Source organism: Sus scrofa, chromosome 13 (genome assembly GCF_054392235.1).
Source record: "Sus scrofa isolate SSC_HxYL_T2T_F1_AM1 chromosome 13, Sscrofa_HxYL_maternal_Yorkshire_Landrace_v2.0, whole genome shotgun sequence".
Taxonomy (NCBI): Eukaryota; Metazoa; Chordata; class Mammalia; order Artiodactyla; family Suidae; genus Sus; species Sus scrofa.
The window spans coordinates 44,336,417-44,354,592 of NC_139395.1; the positions used below are offsets into that span (position 1 = coordinate 44,336,417).

The 18,176-nt window shown below is 45.2% G+C and overlaps 1 long non-coding RNA gene across 1 annotated transcript in view; it reads right to left on the reverse strand.

Annotated features, from left to right (window-relative positions):
- The window catches only part of LOC146397293 (uncharacterized), a 34,466-nt gene extending 17,104 nt beyond the window's left edge, over window positions 1-17,362 (reverse strand). The window contains exon 1 of the long non-coding RNA XR_014822954.1: window positions 17,149-17,362. This is a non-coding gene — a long non-coding RNA (uncharacterized LOC146397293). The remainder of the gene's footprint in view (window positions 1-17,148) is intronic.
- Between the last annotated feature and the right edge of the window lie 814 nt (window positions 17,363-18,176).

Below are 18,176 nucleotides of genomic sequence, written 5' to 3' on the forward strand. Positions count from 1 at the left end.
TTGCTGCCTGAGAATCTGGGCTTTTCCCAAGAGCACAGGAAGCCACTGAAGGGCGTTGGCCAGGGGAGTGCCATAATGACCATGGTTCAGGAGGATTACCGTGCACAGAAAGTTGGGAGGACAGAGGTAGGGAGGCCAGTAGGAGCTTCAGCAGATGTCTCCCAAGAGGCAAGAAGGCCTACACTGCACTGAGGCCAACAGGTCCTCAGTGCACTGGCAGCAGGGACTGTGGGAGAGATGGGAAGAGAGAAGCATGAGTGCCTTTTCTCATGGTTACTAGAGGGTTGAAGTCCAAGACCCAATCAGCAGCACATTTGGTTTCTGGAGAGATCTCCTTCCTGTCTAGTAGATGGCTGCTTCTCACTGTGTCCTCACAGGGCATGAGGAGAAAGAAGGAGAGAAATGGAGAAAGTAAGGGAAAGACCAAGCTCTCTGGTGTCTTTCTTTTAAGGACACTAATCCCAAAATGAGGACCTTACCTGCATGATCTTATCTAAACCTAATTACCTTCCAAAGGCTTCATTTCCAAAAACGATCAGGTTAAGGGTTGAGGCTTCAACACATAAATTGAGGAGGGGACACAATTCAGTCCATAGCAGAATGAGATGCTTTAAATCTGTGTATCAAGTCCTGGACACATCCCACTTACAAAACTGACCCAGATCAACACAGCAAAAACTTTGGGAGTGGAACCATGGTGTAGAATACTGCCCAGGTTTCAAATTGGCTGGTGGGAAATCCACATGCTGCAGTCCACAAAAGGCTTTGAGGAATAATTGACATTTCAGACACAGCCCACAAAACTGGGCCAGGATGTATATCCTTAACATAAACAGATGGGCTTCCTGATAAAACAGATACATTAAAAAGGAAAGAGAGTCTCTTAACACTGTACTCAAAATGTCCAGGATACAGTTCAAAATTACTCACACCAAGAGCCAAGATAACCTCAAGGATAATCAACAGACACCAGTACTGAGATGGCATAGGTGTTGAAATTATGGTTTCAACATAAAGGTTTTTTAAAGCAGTTATATGAGTGCTTCAATAAGCAATTTCAAGCACTCTTTAAACAAATGGGAGAAGTAAAAAATATCAGCAAAGAAATAAAAGATAGGAAGAAGAGCCAAATGGACTTTTAGAAATGAAAGCTACAATAACCAAAGTAAACAAACAACACAAATAACACTGGATGAGCTCAACAGCAGAATGGAAAATACAGAGAAAAAGATCAGTAAAGTTGCAGATAGTTAATAAAATTATCTAATTTGAACAAGAAAGAGAAAATAGTTTTCTTTAAAAAAAAAAAAGGAAATTTGAACAAGAAAGAGAAAATAGTTTTCTTTAAAAAAAAAAAAAAAAAAAAAAAGGACCTGTGGGACAATAATAAAATGTGTATCATTGGAGTCCCAAATGGAGAGAATGCATACTTTCACCACTTCTACTAAACAGAGTACTAGAGATCTAGCCAGAGCAATTAGGTAAGACAAAGGAAATAACTTTGTTCACAGATGGCACCATCTTATATACAGATAAACCTAAAGACTATACACACATAGGAGTTCCTGTTGTGGCTCAGTGGTTAACGAATCCAACTAGGAACCACGAGGGTTTGATCCCCGGCCTCGCTCAGTGGGTTAAGGATCCTGCATTGCCGTGAGCTGTGGTGTAGGTCGCAGGCGCGGCTCAGATCCCGCATTGCTGTGGCTCTGGCTGTAGGCCAGCAGCAACAGCTCTGATTAGACCCCTAGTCTGGGAACCTCCATATGCTGCTGTGGTCCTGGAAAAAGACAAAGAGACAAAAAGGCAAAAAAAAAAAAAAAGATTACACACACATACAAAAGAAACTGTTAGAACTAATAATAAATGAATTCAGACAGGTTGCAGTACACAAAACAAACATGCAAAAATCAGTTGCATTTCTAATAAACCAACTATGAACACTTTGAAAAAGATTATGAAAACAATTCTACTTGTAATAGCATCAAAAATAATGAAATACTTAGGAATTAACTTAACCTAAGAGGCAAAAAGACTTGTGCATTGAAAACTACAAAACATTGCTGAAAGAAATTAAAGAAGAAACAAATAAATGGAAAGACATTCCATGTTTATGGATTAAAACATTTAATAGTAAGATGTCGATACTACCCAAAGCAACCTACAGATTCGATGCAATCCTATTAAAGTCCTAAAGATATTTTTTTTACAGAAACAGAAAAACCTGTCCTAAAATTCATATGGAATCTCAAGGGACTCCAAATAACCAAAATAATCTTGAAAAAGAAGAACAAAGTTGGAGGTCTCACACTTGCTCATTTCAAAATTTTCTACAAAGCTAAAATTATCAAAACAATGTGGTACTGGCATAAAGACAGAGCAATAGGCCAATGGAGTAGAATAGAGAGCCAAGAAATAAACTCTTGCATATGTGGTCAGATGATTTTCAACAAGGGTGGCAAGACCATTCAATGGAGAAAGGACAGTCTTTTCCACAAACAAAACTGGATGTCCACATGGAAAAGAATGAACTATTTGGACACCTACCTTATACCACTTAAAAAAATAAACTCAAAATGGATCAAAGACATAAACATAAGGGCTAAAACTATAAACCTCTGAGAAGAAAACATAGGGGAAACTATGACATCGGATTTGACTGTGATTTCTTGGACATGACTTATATATGAAAACAAAAAACAGACAAATTGAATTACATCAAAATAAAAAACTCCTGTACATCAAATGACAATTAACAGAGCAAAAGGGTAGCCCATGGAATGAGAGAAACCATGTAGAAGGCATATATCTGACAAGAGATTTGTATCTAGAATATATAAAGAACTCCTATAACTCAATAACAAAAAATAAATAACTGAATTGAAAAATGGGCAATGGGCTTGAGTAGTCATATTCAAGCAGAAATTCAATAGAAATCTCCAAAGAAAATACACAAGTGGCCAATAAGCACATGAAAATATGCCCACCATCACTTGTCACTAAGGAAATGCAATCAAAATTACCACGAGGTACCACCTCACATCCATAAGATGGCCATTATCAAAAAAAAAACAGAATATAACAAGTGTTGGTGAGGATGTGGAGGAATGGAAGCTGCACACTGTTAGTGGGAATGTAAAATGGTGTAATTACTGTGGAAAACAATATATCAGTTCCGCAAAAAAATTAACCATAAAATTATCATATGATCCAGCAATTCCAAAAGAGCTGAAAGCAGGATCTTGCAGTGACAGTTGTATGCTTATGTTCATAGCAGCATTATTCATAATAGCCAAAAGGTGGAAGCAACCCAAGGGTCCATCAAAAGATGAATGGATAAGTAAAATGTGGTCTACCCACAGAACAGAACACTAGTGAGCCTTAAAAAGGAAGGGCTGACACATGCTACAACATGAATAAACCTTGAGGACATTAGGCTAAGTGGAATAAGCCAGCCACGAAGCAACAGATACTGTATAATTCCCACCGGGCCTACATGGAATGGGGAAACAGGAGTTTCTCAAATAAAAAGTGGGGAGAAAATAATCAGTCCCCACAGACCCAAGGGGACTGTGACCAAGCAGCAAACACTCGCAGGACCTCAACAGACCTCCTGGTTGCAACCCAGTCAAGGTCGCAACCTGAACTGTTCCGAGCAGTGGCTTCCCACAGCTAAACTCAGAGAAGTTTGTTTGTTTGTTTGTTTGTTTCTGGTTATTCCTCTTCAAATCTGTGACCCCACAAAGCCATGTTTGTGCCACAAAGCCCTGTTCTGACTCGAGTTCAGAAGATAGTGCAGTGCAGACCCAGCAGACATTCCCCAGGGGTGGGGTAGGGCCAAGACAGAATCCATTTTCTTCTGAGCATCCTAACTAATCATGGAAATCTGAGTTCCAGAGGCCACCACAGCCACTGGAAAGCTGAGACGTCTAACTGCTAGGAAACAAGAGGGTGGACACCTGCAGAAAGACAGACGGGTGACTAAAGTGCCGTCCAGGGTTCTTGGCAGCCCTCTCCTTCCAGTTCTGGTCCTTCCCAGGGTCTGGGTGCTTTTGCGACTCAGGCTCCAAGAGGTACTACTGCGTCTGTATAATAAATTCCTTTTTTTTTTCCTCTCTTTTTTATGGCTGCACCCACGGCATATGGAAGTTCCCAGGCTAGGGGTGAATCGGAGCTACACCTGCCAGCCTATGCCACAGCCACAGCAACACGGGATCCGAGCTGTGTCTGTGACCTACACCAGAGCTCAGGGCAATGCCAGATCCTTAATCCATTAAGCAAGGACAAGGATCGAACTGGCAACCTCGTGGTTCCTAGTCAGATTCGTTTCCACTGTGCCACAATGGGAACTCCAATAAATTCCCTTCTTGAAGCTGCCTGGACATTTCTCTTACAAACAAAATCATGAAGCATGTGGATTAAAAGGAGATTTCAGAGTCTGGACCAGGGAGTGGGGCTGTTCTTTACAGACAGGAATTCCCATATCGCATGAAAAGTCTGCTGGGACCTGAGGCCCCAGACATGGGCAATGCTCTAGAGCGCCAAGTTACACCTCTAGGGAAAAGCATCGATCTGAGACGACAGTGCTGGGTTACTTACTGGGAGGAGAGCACTCAGAGTCTACTCTCTCTCTCTGCAAATAAACCACTTCCAGTTCTAGCTAAGGGTAGCCTAATAACCTGGGCTCTCCAGAGCAGTCCCGATTTCATATGTGCTGCCGATATCTGATCTTATGTCACCATTTCTGGGTGAAGAAATGTAGTGGGTATAAATATCCAAAATCCAAGAGGATTCCAGGGAATTTTTCAAAGACATCTCTCTTAGACTCTCTTTCTCAGCAAGTAAGTACTGTGTACTCACTGGATAAAGGATCTAGTGATTACGAGAGGCTACTGGACAAGAGAGCATGTATTTCACAGGGACCAGGGAGCTGGTGCTGTTTGTTTCAAAGTTACAAAGTATCTACTATGTTGGGCTAATTTTCCATATGACACAAATACACAGAAAGAGAATTATTGATCTTAGTCAAGTTATTTAAGACCTGAGCTTCATATAACATAAATATGCAGAAAGAGAATTCTACTGTGCTTAATTCCAGCTGGGTGATCTTATTTAAGTCAAATTAATTTAAGAACTAAGCTTCAGTTTCCTTATCTTTATTTTTTATTTTTTTTTTTTTTTGGCTTTTGACTTTTCTAGGGCCACTCTCAAGGCATATGGAAGTTCCCAGGCTAGGGGTCTGATCGCAGCTATAGCCACTGGCCTACGCCACAGCCACAGCAACGCCAGATCCAAGCCGAGTCTGTGACCTACACCACAGCTCATGGCAACGCCAGATCCTTAATCCACTGAGCAAGGCCAGGGATCAAACTCGCAACCTCATGGTTCCTAGTCGGATTCGTTAACCACTGAGCCATGACGGGAACTCCCCTTATCTTTATAATACAGTTTATAATAGTACCTTCCTCATAAGTAAAGTCCAATGCCTGATACATAATAAATTATAGTAGGCAAATAGTACAAATGGTGGTGTAAAACAACTGAATAGATAAGAAGCTAAGCTTTTAAGAATGATAATTTCTAGAGTTACAAATGGGCTTCAAGTGAGTGCACTTAAAAGCTGTTCCTACATTTAAACTTTCAAGATCAAAGCTTCCTAAGATTTTCTTCCAGAAGGCTTCTCCACTTCCACTCCCAACTTCCACCACCCCCAATCTCATTATCTCCATAAATGGTGCTCTACTCACCCCGTTACTCTGACTAAAATAAAGTCACTCCACCTCCCTTCTTTCTCTTAAACCTTCCATCTAAGCCACTCACAAATCCTGCCAGTTCTACCTTCAAAGTGTCAGTTCCACCTTTTAAAATTTACAAGGTTTAGAGTCAGACCACTACACTCTAGTTCAAGGATGACAGTAATTTTAATGCCATTCAAATTTATCATCTTTTGGAGTTCCCATCATGGCTCAGTGGTTAACAAATCCGACTAGGAACCATGAGGTTGCGGGTTTGATCCCTGGCCTTGCTCAGTGGATTAAGAATCCGGCATTGCCATGAGCTGTAGGTGTAGGTTGCAGATGCGGCTCAGATCTGGTGTTGCTGTGGCTGTGGTGTAGGCTGGCAGCTATAGCTCAGCTCCGATTTGACCCCTAGCCTGGGAACATCCATGAGCTGCAGGAGCGGCCCTAGAAATGGCAAAAAGACAAAAAAAATTAAAAATTAAAAAAAAATTATCGTCTTTGGAAGTTCCCATGTGCCGCAGCAGGTTAAGGATCCGGTGTCGACCAGCTGTGGTACAGATTGCAGGCTGAGGCGTGGGTTTAGTCCCTGGCCTGGGAACGTCTACATGCTGCACGTGTGCCCCCCCAAAAAAAATTATCTTTCTACTGCTTGATTTATAAGAGAAGTTCAAAGTCTCCCAACCTCCTCAAGGTCACCCCCTCTGGGCAGCTGCTGCCCCATTTCCATGAGTGATGGCTCACTCAGCGTAGGTACAATGGAGGTAAAAGGCATATTTGTTCATTAGGAGGAATGAGTAGAGAAAATTCAAGAGAGATAGAACAAAGCTGCCTAAGAAGTTATGGAGTGAAGAGTAGAAAAGGCAGTTGGTGGGTTGTAGGTCACTCAGGAAGTTGGTGAAAGTGGTTCCTTTTAAATGGAGTGTGAAATGAAGAAGGAATTCTATCTCCAGGTCACTGCACAAATATTCTAGAATGCCACCTCCTCAGGATACTTCTTAGATACTGCAAAAATGGATGGCTTAGAGCCTTCGGTTTGGATGTCTGTCTGGACTTCTAAATGGAGGGTAGAGGTTTGACAGAAATTTGGCTGGTTCCATGCTCATCTCCAGCACAAAGCACATAATCAGAGAGAATGATGAACTCATGGTCAAGGAAGAAGAAGTTTTGGATTTGGAGATTCCACTTCCATGAGGAAAGGTTTCATTATGGGTGTGCTGGCAGGTGAAACAGTTTGGGAATGCCTCATCTCTGAGCATTAAAAAGGGATTTCTGACTTTATCCAAGCATTGCTGACTAGGAAATATCTATACTAAAGAGATTTTTATTGACTGATATGTTTGGGTTACAAATGTTTTAGTTCAATCTGTTTGCAAAGCACAGAAATAAAAATAGAAGGAAATTCTCCTTTTGGGACTGATCATAAAATCAACTTTTCATGTTCACCTATAAGGATGTAACTCATCATTTTTAAAGCTCCAGTGGAAATTTCTTCCAGGAACAACATATTTCTAATGGAACCTGTTTTAGTTCCTGGAAAATAACAGGTGTATGTCGTGGAATTAATTTGTTCAACATCAAAAAAGAGCCTGAAAGGATGAGTCAGGCTTTGAAGCTCAGCTCTTGATCCATTCTGTCCCATTACCTTAGCATCCTCTCAGCGATTTGAATAGTCCTAAATTGCTCCTTGGAGACGGGCAGACCCTGCTTCCTTTTCTCTAATCTATGGAAGGATAATCGGGATAAAGCATCTACTGGGCTGGAGGCCAACTTTGGGAGAACTTGAGAAAGGCAATGGGAGAAGACCACAAAGGTTTCAACTACCCCGTCTGGCTGAAGGGAAAAGATAAAGTAAGTTAGAACTGGAAAGACCATGACCACCTCAGGGGGCTCAGAGGCTGAATGTGAAGGTAGAAATCTTGGCTGCCTTGGCATCCAATACAGCCCTAGGCTCTGGAACAACACTCATAGTATGTTATGAGACACAAAATCTATCTGTTGGGTGAATGAATGGAGGGTTTGCACAAGCACATTGCTCTATGAGAAACTCCTCAACAATACCCCATTCAGAGCAGGACTGAGGAGATTGAATAGTTGTCACCCCAGGCTTATTTCCTCCCCCTTTTTAGCAGAGAGCTAGCTCAGCCTATCTGAATTAGTCCACATAGAACAGTCTGATGTCAGCGGCTTAGTTTCAGAGGCTTCTTCTTTTGACAAGGGAACTTCCCCACCAGGAAGATTTCAGTGTTTCATAATCGTCCAAATGTTTCCATTTGGCCTATAAATTGAATGGCATTACAGGGGTGTGGTGCTTCTGGAAACTTCCCACATGTGCCCAGTCCAGCTGTGCCAGGCTTGAGCCTTCCTCTGTGTGTGCTCTGTGGCTTCTCTGCTGGTAGTTTCCCTAATAAACATAATTGTGCATTTACGGCTTTAGTGAAGGGTGGTCCCTGCCCCTTGTTGACAAGTGGTCCCATTCAGAACCTCCTAGTTCCAGAAGGCTATCTTGAAGGACAGCTCCTGAGTCTACAGAGGACTTGGGACAAGAAGAGAGAAGGATACAAGGAAGGCAGAGAACAAACAGAGGGAAGAAAAACCCACAAAGGAGAGAGATAGTATAGTTTTCTAGGAGACTCTTGCATAGTGTTTAGAAGAATTCATTCCTGATTTGATACATCTGACTGACAGCCAACCAAAAACATTTAGTTTGACTCATATAGCATGTTAAATCAACTGCGAAAAGGCCCTTAAGCTTCAGGATGAAGCCCGCCTACAATACCGACCTCAGTCATGTCCCCCAGGGTCCGGATCCTAGCAGTTGAACAAATCCCGTCAACCATCAGGGATTTCTACTTTAGGAAGCCTGGCAGCTTTCTCCTTAAGTCTCTGTATTAACCTCCCCTCCTGATCCAAGGCATTAATCCTGGTGGGCAGGATGTATTAGCAACTGCAGGCTCCACTTTCTCCTGCAAGGAGAAAGTCTAGGGATATTCTATCATCCTAACAACCTTGACCTGTGAGCTGAGGCTGCCCCGAATTCCTTCCAGAGCCAAGGTGGTGTCACCAATCACTTCAGCTAAAATCAGGCATGATTTAAATCTGATTTCACACCACCTTTTCTAACTGGATGATTCTCCTTGAGGGAAACATGCCCTCAGGGTGTACATACCCAGTGAGCCGGAAAAAGCAATGGTAGCCTCACTTTGAAGATTCCTCTGCAGTTATCTGAGGGCTCCAGGATCCACTGGTGGTGTTTCCTTAAGCACCAGAAGGTCTCTTATGACAACCCCAAGGTACAAGTCACCTATGGGCCTGATAGGAGGCACACAGGTGTCTGTATCCCAGAGTCATGAAAGGTTAAGTCCTTCCCTTCTGTGAGTTTCCCCAGCACACCTGGATAGGTGTGTGTGGCCTTTGATCTCTTTTAGGGAAATGGAGACCTCTGCCCTACCCCTAAGAATCTTTCTCCTTGGAGTTCCAGCTGTGGTGCAATGGGATTGGCCGTGTCTCTATAGCGCTAGAATGCAGGTTCGATCCTGAGGCTGGCCCAGTGGGTTAAAGAATAAAACATTGCTGAAGCTGCAGCGTAGGTCCAAACTGTGCCTCAGATCTGATCCCTGGCCCAGGAACTCCATATGCCTTGGGTCAGCCAAAAACATGGAGGGGTGAAGAATCTTTCTCCTTAAAGGAGCTGCCGTGAGGACAGAGGAGACTGGCAGGATCAATGTCCTGTCTCACTGATTGACTTTTGGTCTGCTGGTTTCCTGGGGTGGCAGTCTAGGTGCTTTATTGACATTATTTTCATAGACTTTTTAATTCTATACTGTGTTTTCTGATGGATTCTTGGATGAAAGACTCAAGTAAAATACACTGATAGTGTAATTTATAACCAGGATTTTAGGTATACAGTATGTAAGAGACACAAAAGACCTGAAGCAGTATAGGTAGACAGACATAAAGTTAATAAAGTGAGCCTGGCTTATTATGTCAGGTTATGACAGATAACTTTAATGACTAGAATAAACTGACTACTTTAAAGGAAGTTTGTGTTATTTTAAAGAGAGCTTAAATTCAGGGCTTAGGAATGAATTAACAATTTTCCACTGAAATTAAACTTAACTGTGTTTTTAACTTAGGAGAATTTGCCTCAGATGAGGTTTATGCTCTTTTCTTCTCTGATCTTTATAGTGTAAACTTTTTCAAATTTAAAGTATAATGAATATGCATGTATATGTGATCAAAATTTTTAAATTGCTAATATTTTGCCACGTTTTTCTTCACCAATTACTGTTTTGCAAATATTTTTGAAAATAAATTACAGATATTTTGACATTTCATTCCTTAGGCTTCTCTGAAAATTTCTCTGAAAATACATTTTCCATATAACGGACACAAAATTATCAGACCTAACAAAAGCAACAATCATTCCCTAAACTTATCTAATATTCAGTAAAAACATATTTCTCAAGAATAAATTACTCACCTAAGGTGAGGAAACATTGTAATCTGGGAGATAACCCAAAGATATGAATATTTCTATCTCTAAGAATCTTTAATAGTTTCCCTGTGAAAAGAAACAAAATAGCTCTCTTACATATAGGCAATGATAACTGACAGAAGTTTTCACTTTGTCCCCAAAACTTTTAGACAGCATCAACAAAAAATTATAAATTTCACTGCTATTGTCTGAGTGTAGCATCAGGATGGACAATGTGTCCAAAGTTCCCAAAGGGGACTCTTTCTTAGGAATCCATAGAAGCCCCTGAAGTGGAGACACTGTACATCTTTTCTCGTCAGAAGAGAATTTACCTTTCTCAGCTAACAAAGGTTTTTTTTCTCTGTTCTCTAGAATAGCAGGAGGTCAGCAGTTCCTGAAATGTCAAGGTCAACCTGGATATTCTACTAGCCAACATTAACTCTATTATTTATTTACATGTACAAGCACATCACTTTACCCTCCATTTTTTTTTTTGTCTTTTGTCTTTTGTCTTTTTAGGGCCGCACCCGCAGCATGTGGAGGTTCCCAGGCTAGGGGTCCAATCAGAGCTGTAGCTGCTGGCCTACACCACAGCCACAGCAACGCCAAATCCTTAACCCATGGAGCGAGGCCAGGGATCGAACACACAACCTCATGGTTCCTAGTCGGATTCATTTCCACTGCACCATGACGGGAATTCCAACCCTCCAATTCTTGAGTGAATTTTCCAGCCCATGCGCTGACAGCTAGCACAGCCTACCAGGTGGTCTCCTATTTTAATTTGATCCCCCAAATCTTTAGGCAGCACCAATAGGAGTTAATGCTCACCCTTAAAATGGTCTTTTGCACCGTAACGTGAGGATTTATTCTCCTATCTCCTCTCATATATTTAGAGTTTTATGTTTACCTTTTAGCTATACAATTTATCTGGTATTTATTTTTGTGGAGGTTTGTGGGAGAAGCTACATCCTTTTTAAAGAGAGAGAACCAGGGAGCATGTGGTTACCTGCCCTAAATGATTTGGGTCCATGTGATCAGAGGGCCTAAAGTGTAAGGCTGAACAGGGTTTGGAGCCAAAGTTCCCAGCTTTGGGGAGGCCCTAGGTGATGACAGGGAAATCAATAAGCTGAAGATGGCATAAGCAAGGAAGGGACCGAATCTTGCCTTCCAGCAATCCTATGGGATCTGTGCCATCCAAGGGCCAGTTACAGGACATGCAGGATTAGAGCACACAGAAGCTGAATCAGAGCAAAGAATTTCCTGAAGTTAGAGCTGGCCAGAGAGAAGGAGGTGGAAGAGATGGGGTCTGCCCTGAGCTCACACTGCCCGCCACCTGGAGTGATGGGAGCTGGCAGGGAGTCTCTGCATTAGTGGGAGCAGGACAGATGAAGCCTCGTTAGTTATACTAGCAAAGAGAACTTCATATAAAAGCATTAACCAGTGTCTGTATTTTCTATTGCCGCTACAGCCAATTATCACACATACGGTGCTTCGAACAACACAAGTGCATTCTCTCAATTCCATAGGTTAGAAATCTGACACAGTTCTCAAGGGCTGTGTTTCTTTCTGGAAGCTACCAGAGAGAATCCATTTCTCTGCCTTTTCCAGTTTCTAGGGGTTTTAACATTCCTGTGCTCTCATCCTCCATCTCTTGGGTCATTCCTCTGTGGTCTCATCTCCCTCTGATTCTCAACGTCTAAGGACTCTTGTGATTAAATTGGGCCCATCCAGATAACCCAGGATCAGCTCCCCATCACCAGGTCCTTATAAGGTGGCATATTCACAGCTCTTAGGGATTAGGTCACAGGACCTGGACCGGGGATTAGGACAATCATTCTGCCCACCACACCCAGCAAGTGAAGAGCTAAAGAGGCAAAAAAGGAATGTTCAAAGAGTTTTACAAAGCAGCTTACTCTCCCTAGGGCTGGAAGAAAAAATAGAAGAGGATAAACATACGAAATCACAGAAAAGTTGGAAGATGGGCCCCATGGGGCAGGATCCCAGAACTCAGAGAAAGGGGTGCATCCCTCTGGTGTCAAGAAAAGAACTGCCATCCCTCACAAGGTGGAGGGACCTGACTTTGTGATGCAAAAGCTGTCACTGTGTGCTGGATTTGTGATCCAGTCAGAAGGCTGTCTTAGGGAAAAAAAGCCATATTCCACAGGGCTCTGGCCCTACATGCTCCTATGTCAGATTTCTGGAAGCTCCTCTCCAGGCAATGGTGGTGCTTCAAGCTATCTTTTTTAGGTTAAAGAGGTGCCACTTCAGCCAACCTTGGCCCTTACTGTGTCCTTGAAACTATTCTGTGCTGTTTCATTCAGTGGACATTCCATATAGCCAGGTGGCTGATCCTGCTGCCTGGCTGAGGAAATAGAGGTTTTAGGATGAGAACTACTCCTGAACCTGAAGGATGCTGCCCCTGGGGAAAGGCCAAGGTCAGGACAGTGATGCTGGGACAAGTGCAAAATGGGAGCCCTCCAGGTTCCTCAGCGCATCCATGTAGTGGCAGTAAAGCAGTTTAGAAGACAAGGGTGGGCACAAGGAGATCCTGCTGAATAGCATTGAGAACTTTGTCTAGATACTCATGTTGCAACAGAACAAAAGGTGGGGAAAAAATGCAATTGTAATGTATACATGTAAGGATAACTTGATCCCCTTGCTGTACAGTGGGAAAAGAAAAAAAAAAAAAGAAAAAAGAAAACTAAGCACTGTGAAAAAAAAAAAAAAAAAAAGACAAGGGTGGGGAGTTCCTGTCGTGGCACAATGGAAACGAATCTGACTAGGAACCATGAGGTTGCACGTTCGATCCCTGGCCTCGCTTGGTGGGTTAAGGATCTGGTGTTGCCCCGAGCTGTGATGTAGTTCGCAGACCCAGCTCAGATCCTGCGTTGCTGTGGCTCTGGCCATAGGCCGGTGGCTGTAGCTCCAATTAGACCCCTAGCCTGGGAACTTCCATATGCTGTGGGTGGGGCCCTAAAAAGCAAAATAAATAAATAAATAAAATAGAAGACAAGGGTGGATGGGGAACTAGATCACCACACACCCACTACAGAGGTGTGGACCCAGAAGTGCTTAAAGCAGCCAGCAGGCTGTATACACTGCTCTGGCTCAGGCCAGTTCATCCTAAAGAGCCTTTCAAATGGCAAGCGTGGGATACGCAGGGTCTGAGATAACGGAGCCTGGAGCCTGTGGCAGAAGGAAGTGACACTCAGTGAAGGCGACCCCTGGTGTTTTAGAGGCAGCTGCCTGACAGGGCTCACCCTACCCCAGTTGAGTGCCATTACTGGCTGGTCACTAGGACTTGGTGGACAATGAGAGACTAGCTCCCCTTGTGTTGTTCCTCCCCAGCAAGTCTATGATGAAATAAAGTAGGCCCTGTCCAGCAAGCCCATGTTACTGGATGAAAACGGTATATCTGAGAAAGGAGTAAATCAGCCACCAATGGACTCTTCCACCTGCAGGAAAGGGGGTGGCCCTAGGCGTTGCTGTGTCAGACATGGGGTCTTCAGTGCACAAGGGTCCTGGAGGATGCCTGGGCATGATGTACAGACCAACCAGTTAAATTAAGATGCCCACTGCAGCTGGGCAGTCACAGGAAAAAAAACTAAACTGATATAGAAAGAAAAATTCTGTCCCATGCACAGATATGCAGACAGGTGCTTGTCCTGGAAGACACCCCTTGAACACATCTTATTACGTTTTCACCACCTTGTAACCACTAGTCAATGGGTGGTCAGTGTGCTCTGGCACCTGACAACCAAACAACTGGATGATCGAGTCCCAACCCCTCAGGGACAAACACTGTGGCAGCAGACAGCACAGGATCCATGCCCTCTCTTCATGGGCCAGGTGAATATCCATGGAAAAGGGCCCTATGGCAATGAACATCACTGGAACTGAGAAGCTGACTGATTCCACATCATGCAGGTAAAGTGCAAAGCTGCCTGAATACTGTCATACAGGGCATGGCAATCAAGCCACAGATCAAAGCCTGGCAATGCCAGTACATGAGGTCAAGGGAGCCTCACTAATGTGTCTGACTTACAGCTCCACCAGCAAGGAACCCAGGGGTGCATAGTCCTGGCAAATAGACTGTAGAGACCTCTTACCCCTCTCCCAGGGGTATCACTGGATGTTGACTACAGTGATAACCTTTATGGGTTATGACACAATTCCCACTTGCAGAGCAAAGGCAGCCCATGCTATTCAAGAACTCCTAAATGTGCTGCTACATATATGAACTTCCTGAACACATCCAGTCAAACAAGGACTGGATGGCAGTTATCTGGCGGTTATCTAGCGTTCATGAGACATTTCGTGCACAGTACCTAGACGACAGGTGTCATGAAAAGATGAAGTGGACTCTTAAAAAAAAAGCTGCAAAAGATAAGTGGACCCTAATTGGGGCACTTCCCTAGAAAAGTACCACCCATTTAAATTCAATTAATTATGACGTATTAAGGGGGATGAGAAAAGGCCTACCCTGGCTACAAGAGACCCCCTTTTCCCTCCTGCGCCTTGCTTAAAGAAACCAGGCTCTTATAGAAATGTAGTGTTATAAGATTTTAGAGAATAGTCTAAAGAACACTACAAATATTTAAAATATAGGTATTCTTTTTAAAAAAGAAATCAGGCTGCAGGGCCTGTGGGTAGCAGAGTAGAGCTGGGGGTGGGAGAAGCTAGCCTGGGGCTTCCCTTATAACCTTCTGCCTACACTTGCTAGAGCACGAGTAGGGGGTGACCTCCTAAGGTGGTCCCTTCAGCATATCTACCATGTTTTGCAACACTGCATAGTAATCTATGGATGAATCCAGCCAGAGTTTTAAAAGGCAAGGATTTTTAAAAGAGTAAAGTCCCCATGCTGCAGAGTCAGGTCATACATGTACTAACCATGCAGCCATGAGAGCTCCACTGGTGGGGAAGGAGCAGCTCGGACCCCTGGAGGTCAGAGATGTTGGAGGAAGGGGCTTATCCACGTGACTCTCACCTGCAGGACACCTGACCCAGTCTGTCAACTCAGAAGGCTTTAGCAACCTTGTCCCAGACCATCACCACTGCCTTCAATCTAAGCCCTGGACACTCACTCTTGGGATACTACACTGAGGTCTATGGACTTGGGAGGCAGGATGGCCTCCACCAAAATGACAAAACAAGATTAATTTTCTAGATGCTGATATGATCTTCCTTAGCTTCATCTTACTGCTGGTGCCCTGTGGTCTCCGTCTACTGTGAAAATAAAAACAAACCTCTTTTGTGTGCTTCCTCCAGACCCCAGCTACTGCTCTAAACTGAACTGATTGCTGGATCTCTCACCTCCCTCCCCCCAACCCCCACCACCTGCCCTGCGGATGGGAGGGCAGACCTCAGCCAGGAGCACATGCGAAGATGGCTTTGGGAAACTTGCCCATCTTGAGGCACCTTCTGTGCCTATGAGGGGAGGGGAGGTGGCCCAGACACCTGGGCTCCAGGCTTACCTGGAGTGAGACTGTCTATATTCAGTTCCCATCCCGACCTAGCCGCTCAGTCCTGTTTCTCTGGGAGAAGAATGCATTGTGTTCCTCTTTACCCTGAGGACCTTGGTTACCCGGTTTGTGATTCCTGAGCCTTTAGTTAGGAGGAAACAGAGCCTGATGTGCTGGAGGCATAGGGAAGGCCTGCCTAGGAAAGCCTCCTCCACAAGCCAGAGGCCAAGCTGCTCCTCTTGCCTACTCTTCCCAGAAAGCACTCCAGGTCTCCTCCTCCTACCCAGATGGCAGAACAATAGCACCAGCACAGCAACCTTCCTTACAGACAGCACGCCAGACTCAGGGGAAGGACTTGGCAGAGGTCATGGACAAACAAAGGCCTTAGCAGCCTGGCCCCACCCCTGGTTCTCGCTCATAACAAGACTAAAGGCCAGAACTCACATTTGCACAGCTCTTGACCAAGCCAACCAGGACAGCTCTGACCTGGACTAAGACCCTGGGTCGACTTGAACCCGACCTGGACCCTCACTCTAACCTACCTCATTCTAAACTCTCACCCTTGCTTCAATCCTGACTCCTAAGTGGACTCTGACCCTGACTCTGATCTTAACCCAGTACCCACAGGAGGGCAGTCCTGTCATTCACTGACCCCACAGTAAGCAGCCACCCCTCTGGGCGTGCTGACAGCTGAGGCCATGTGGCCCTCACTCAGAGCCTTGCTTCATTTACATTGCACTGCTCTCACTGCCCCCTCCCCTCACCATTACCCCCTCCAGCCTTCTCTGAGGCTGCAGTGGGCAAGGTGCTGCCCAGGTTGTGCACTGGCTCCCGGCACCCTCAGTAGTGGTCTGAATTAACACATTTGGTCGGAACCCAGGTCCTTCTAAAAATCCACCAGTGCCCACTTTGGATTAGCTGTGGACTCCATTTCTCTAGCTCCCCCTTCTCTCTGCCTAGTAAGCAAGGTAGTCTGCTGGTGCCTTTTGGGGAGAGAAGAGCAAGCCCTTCTCACTTGAAGAGGGCTGGAACCTTGTCTGCCAGGTTCCAGACCATACCCCACACAGGAAGAGGACTGGTGTCCAGGAGGCCCCTGGTGAGGTTCACTGAGAGAGGGAGGCAGCATTTCATGGGGTTACTCTGTGGCCTGTTGCCTTCAGGACACCAGTTCCATCAAACACAACAACGGTGTCCTGGCCATAGCATATTATTTCCTAGAGTAGAAAGTCAATGTCCCGTGGAAGATTATTGCACAGAGATGCCTGCCAGACAAGCAACATCACTGTCAGGTGTAGAAGGGGCCCTGGGCCAGGAGGATCAGGCCCTGGTGCCCAGGCAAGGTCAACTTGAGCCCCAGAGAGAGATAGATAGGGTATCTGTCTTGTTCCTTTCTCCTGAGACTTTGGCATCAACTTCCTGTCTGCTCCTGGCCTGAATTTAACTGGGTCTCCATTTCTCGGTGGGTCCCTACCTGTCCTGGGCACGCCTGAAGGGCTTCTGTTTCCACAGACGCTCCAGGCATTGCCAGCCTTAAATGCAGCTGTGCCCTGGTACCCAGGGCTCTTCAGAGTCTGGCCCATCCTGAGCTGATCTGCTTCCACTCTTGTCTCCCACTGCTATGGATGCCAGTCCAGGGAAAGGCTGTGAGCAGAGTGTCTGGCGAACAGGAGGCAGCAAGCACCCACCTGCCACACACAAGTAATATGATGGGGCCAGAGCTGGGGCCCTGGAGAAGGGCTGGAAGGCAGGGAGGCTCCTGCCTTGGCTTCACAGGAGCCAGGCCTGCGAAGATGGAGCAGCCCAGGACCCAGTGAGCTGGAGGAGGACATTTCTAGGGGACAGAACAAGGAGTAGCAGTTGGAGAGCAGCAGGTGGCAGGGCTGGGTAGGAAGCAGGCGTTGAGAGGTTGCATGCAGCCCTGCATGCAGGGCCAGGGCTGCAGTGGGAGGGAAATGGGCTGTTGCACTGTGTGACCTGGACACATCTGCTCACTGAGAAGTCATTTAATAACTCTCCAAGTCCAGGCCCTCAAGGGAAAAACTGGGGTGACCCTTTTCAGCTTGTCAGAAGGCCATCTGTGGGCTGTCAATGAGCTCTCCCTTGGCCTCTCTCCTCTCTGGCCCTGCCTGGTGATCATGAAGTCCTGATTGAGGCTGATGGTACCACTTCCTCACGATCATCATCCTTGAAAGGAGCATCCTCATTCTGGAGAAGAGATGGGGACCAGAAATATGGAGGGTATCTCGAACTGGGTGCCACCTGGCTGCTTCTGACATCGGCCGGCTCATGGAGGTGCTGGAGTCCCGGCTTGCCAACCCAACTTGTGAAGTGGACACCAGTGTACTCACTGCAGCTGAAGGGACTCCTGCAGCAGCGGAGAGAGGTCATCACTGGGCCGTGGACTCACCTGCCTGCAGGTGGTCATCTCCATCAGCCTCCCTGAGAACCTACATGGCACGTGGTGACTTGGTTCCAAGTACCTCTTCTGTAAATGATGCA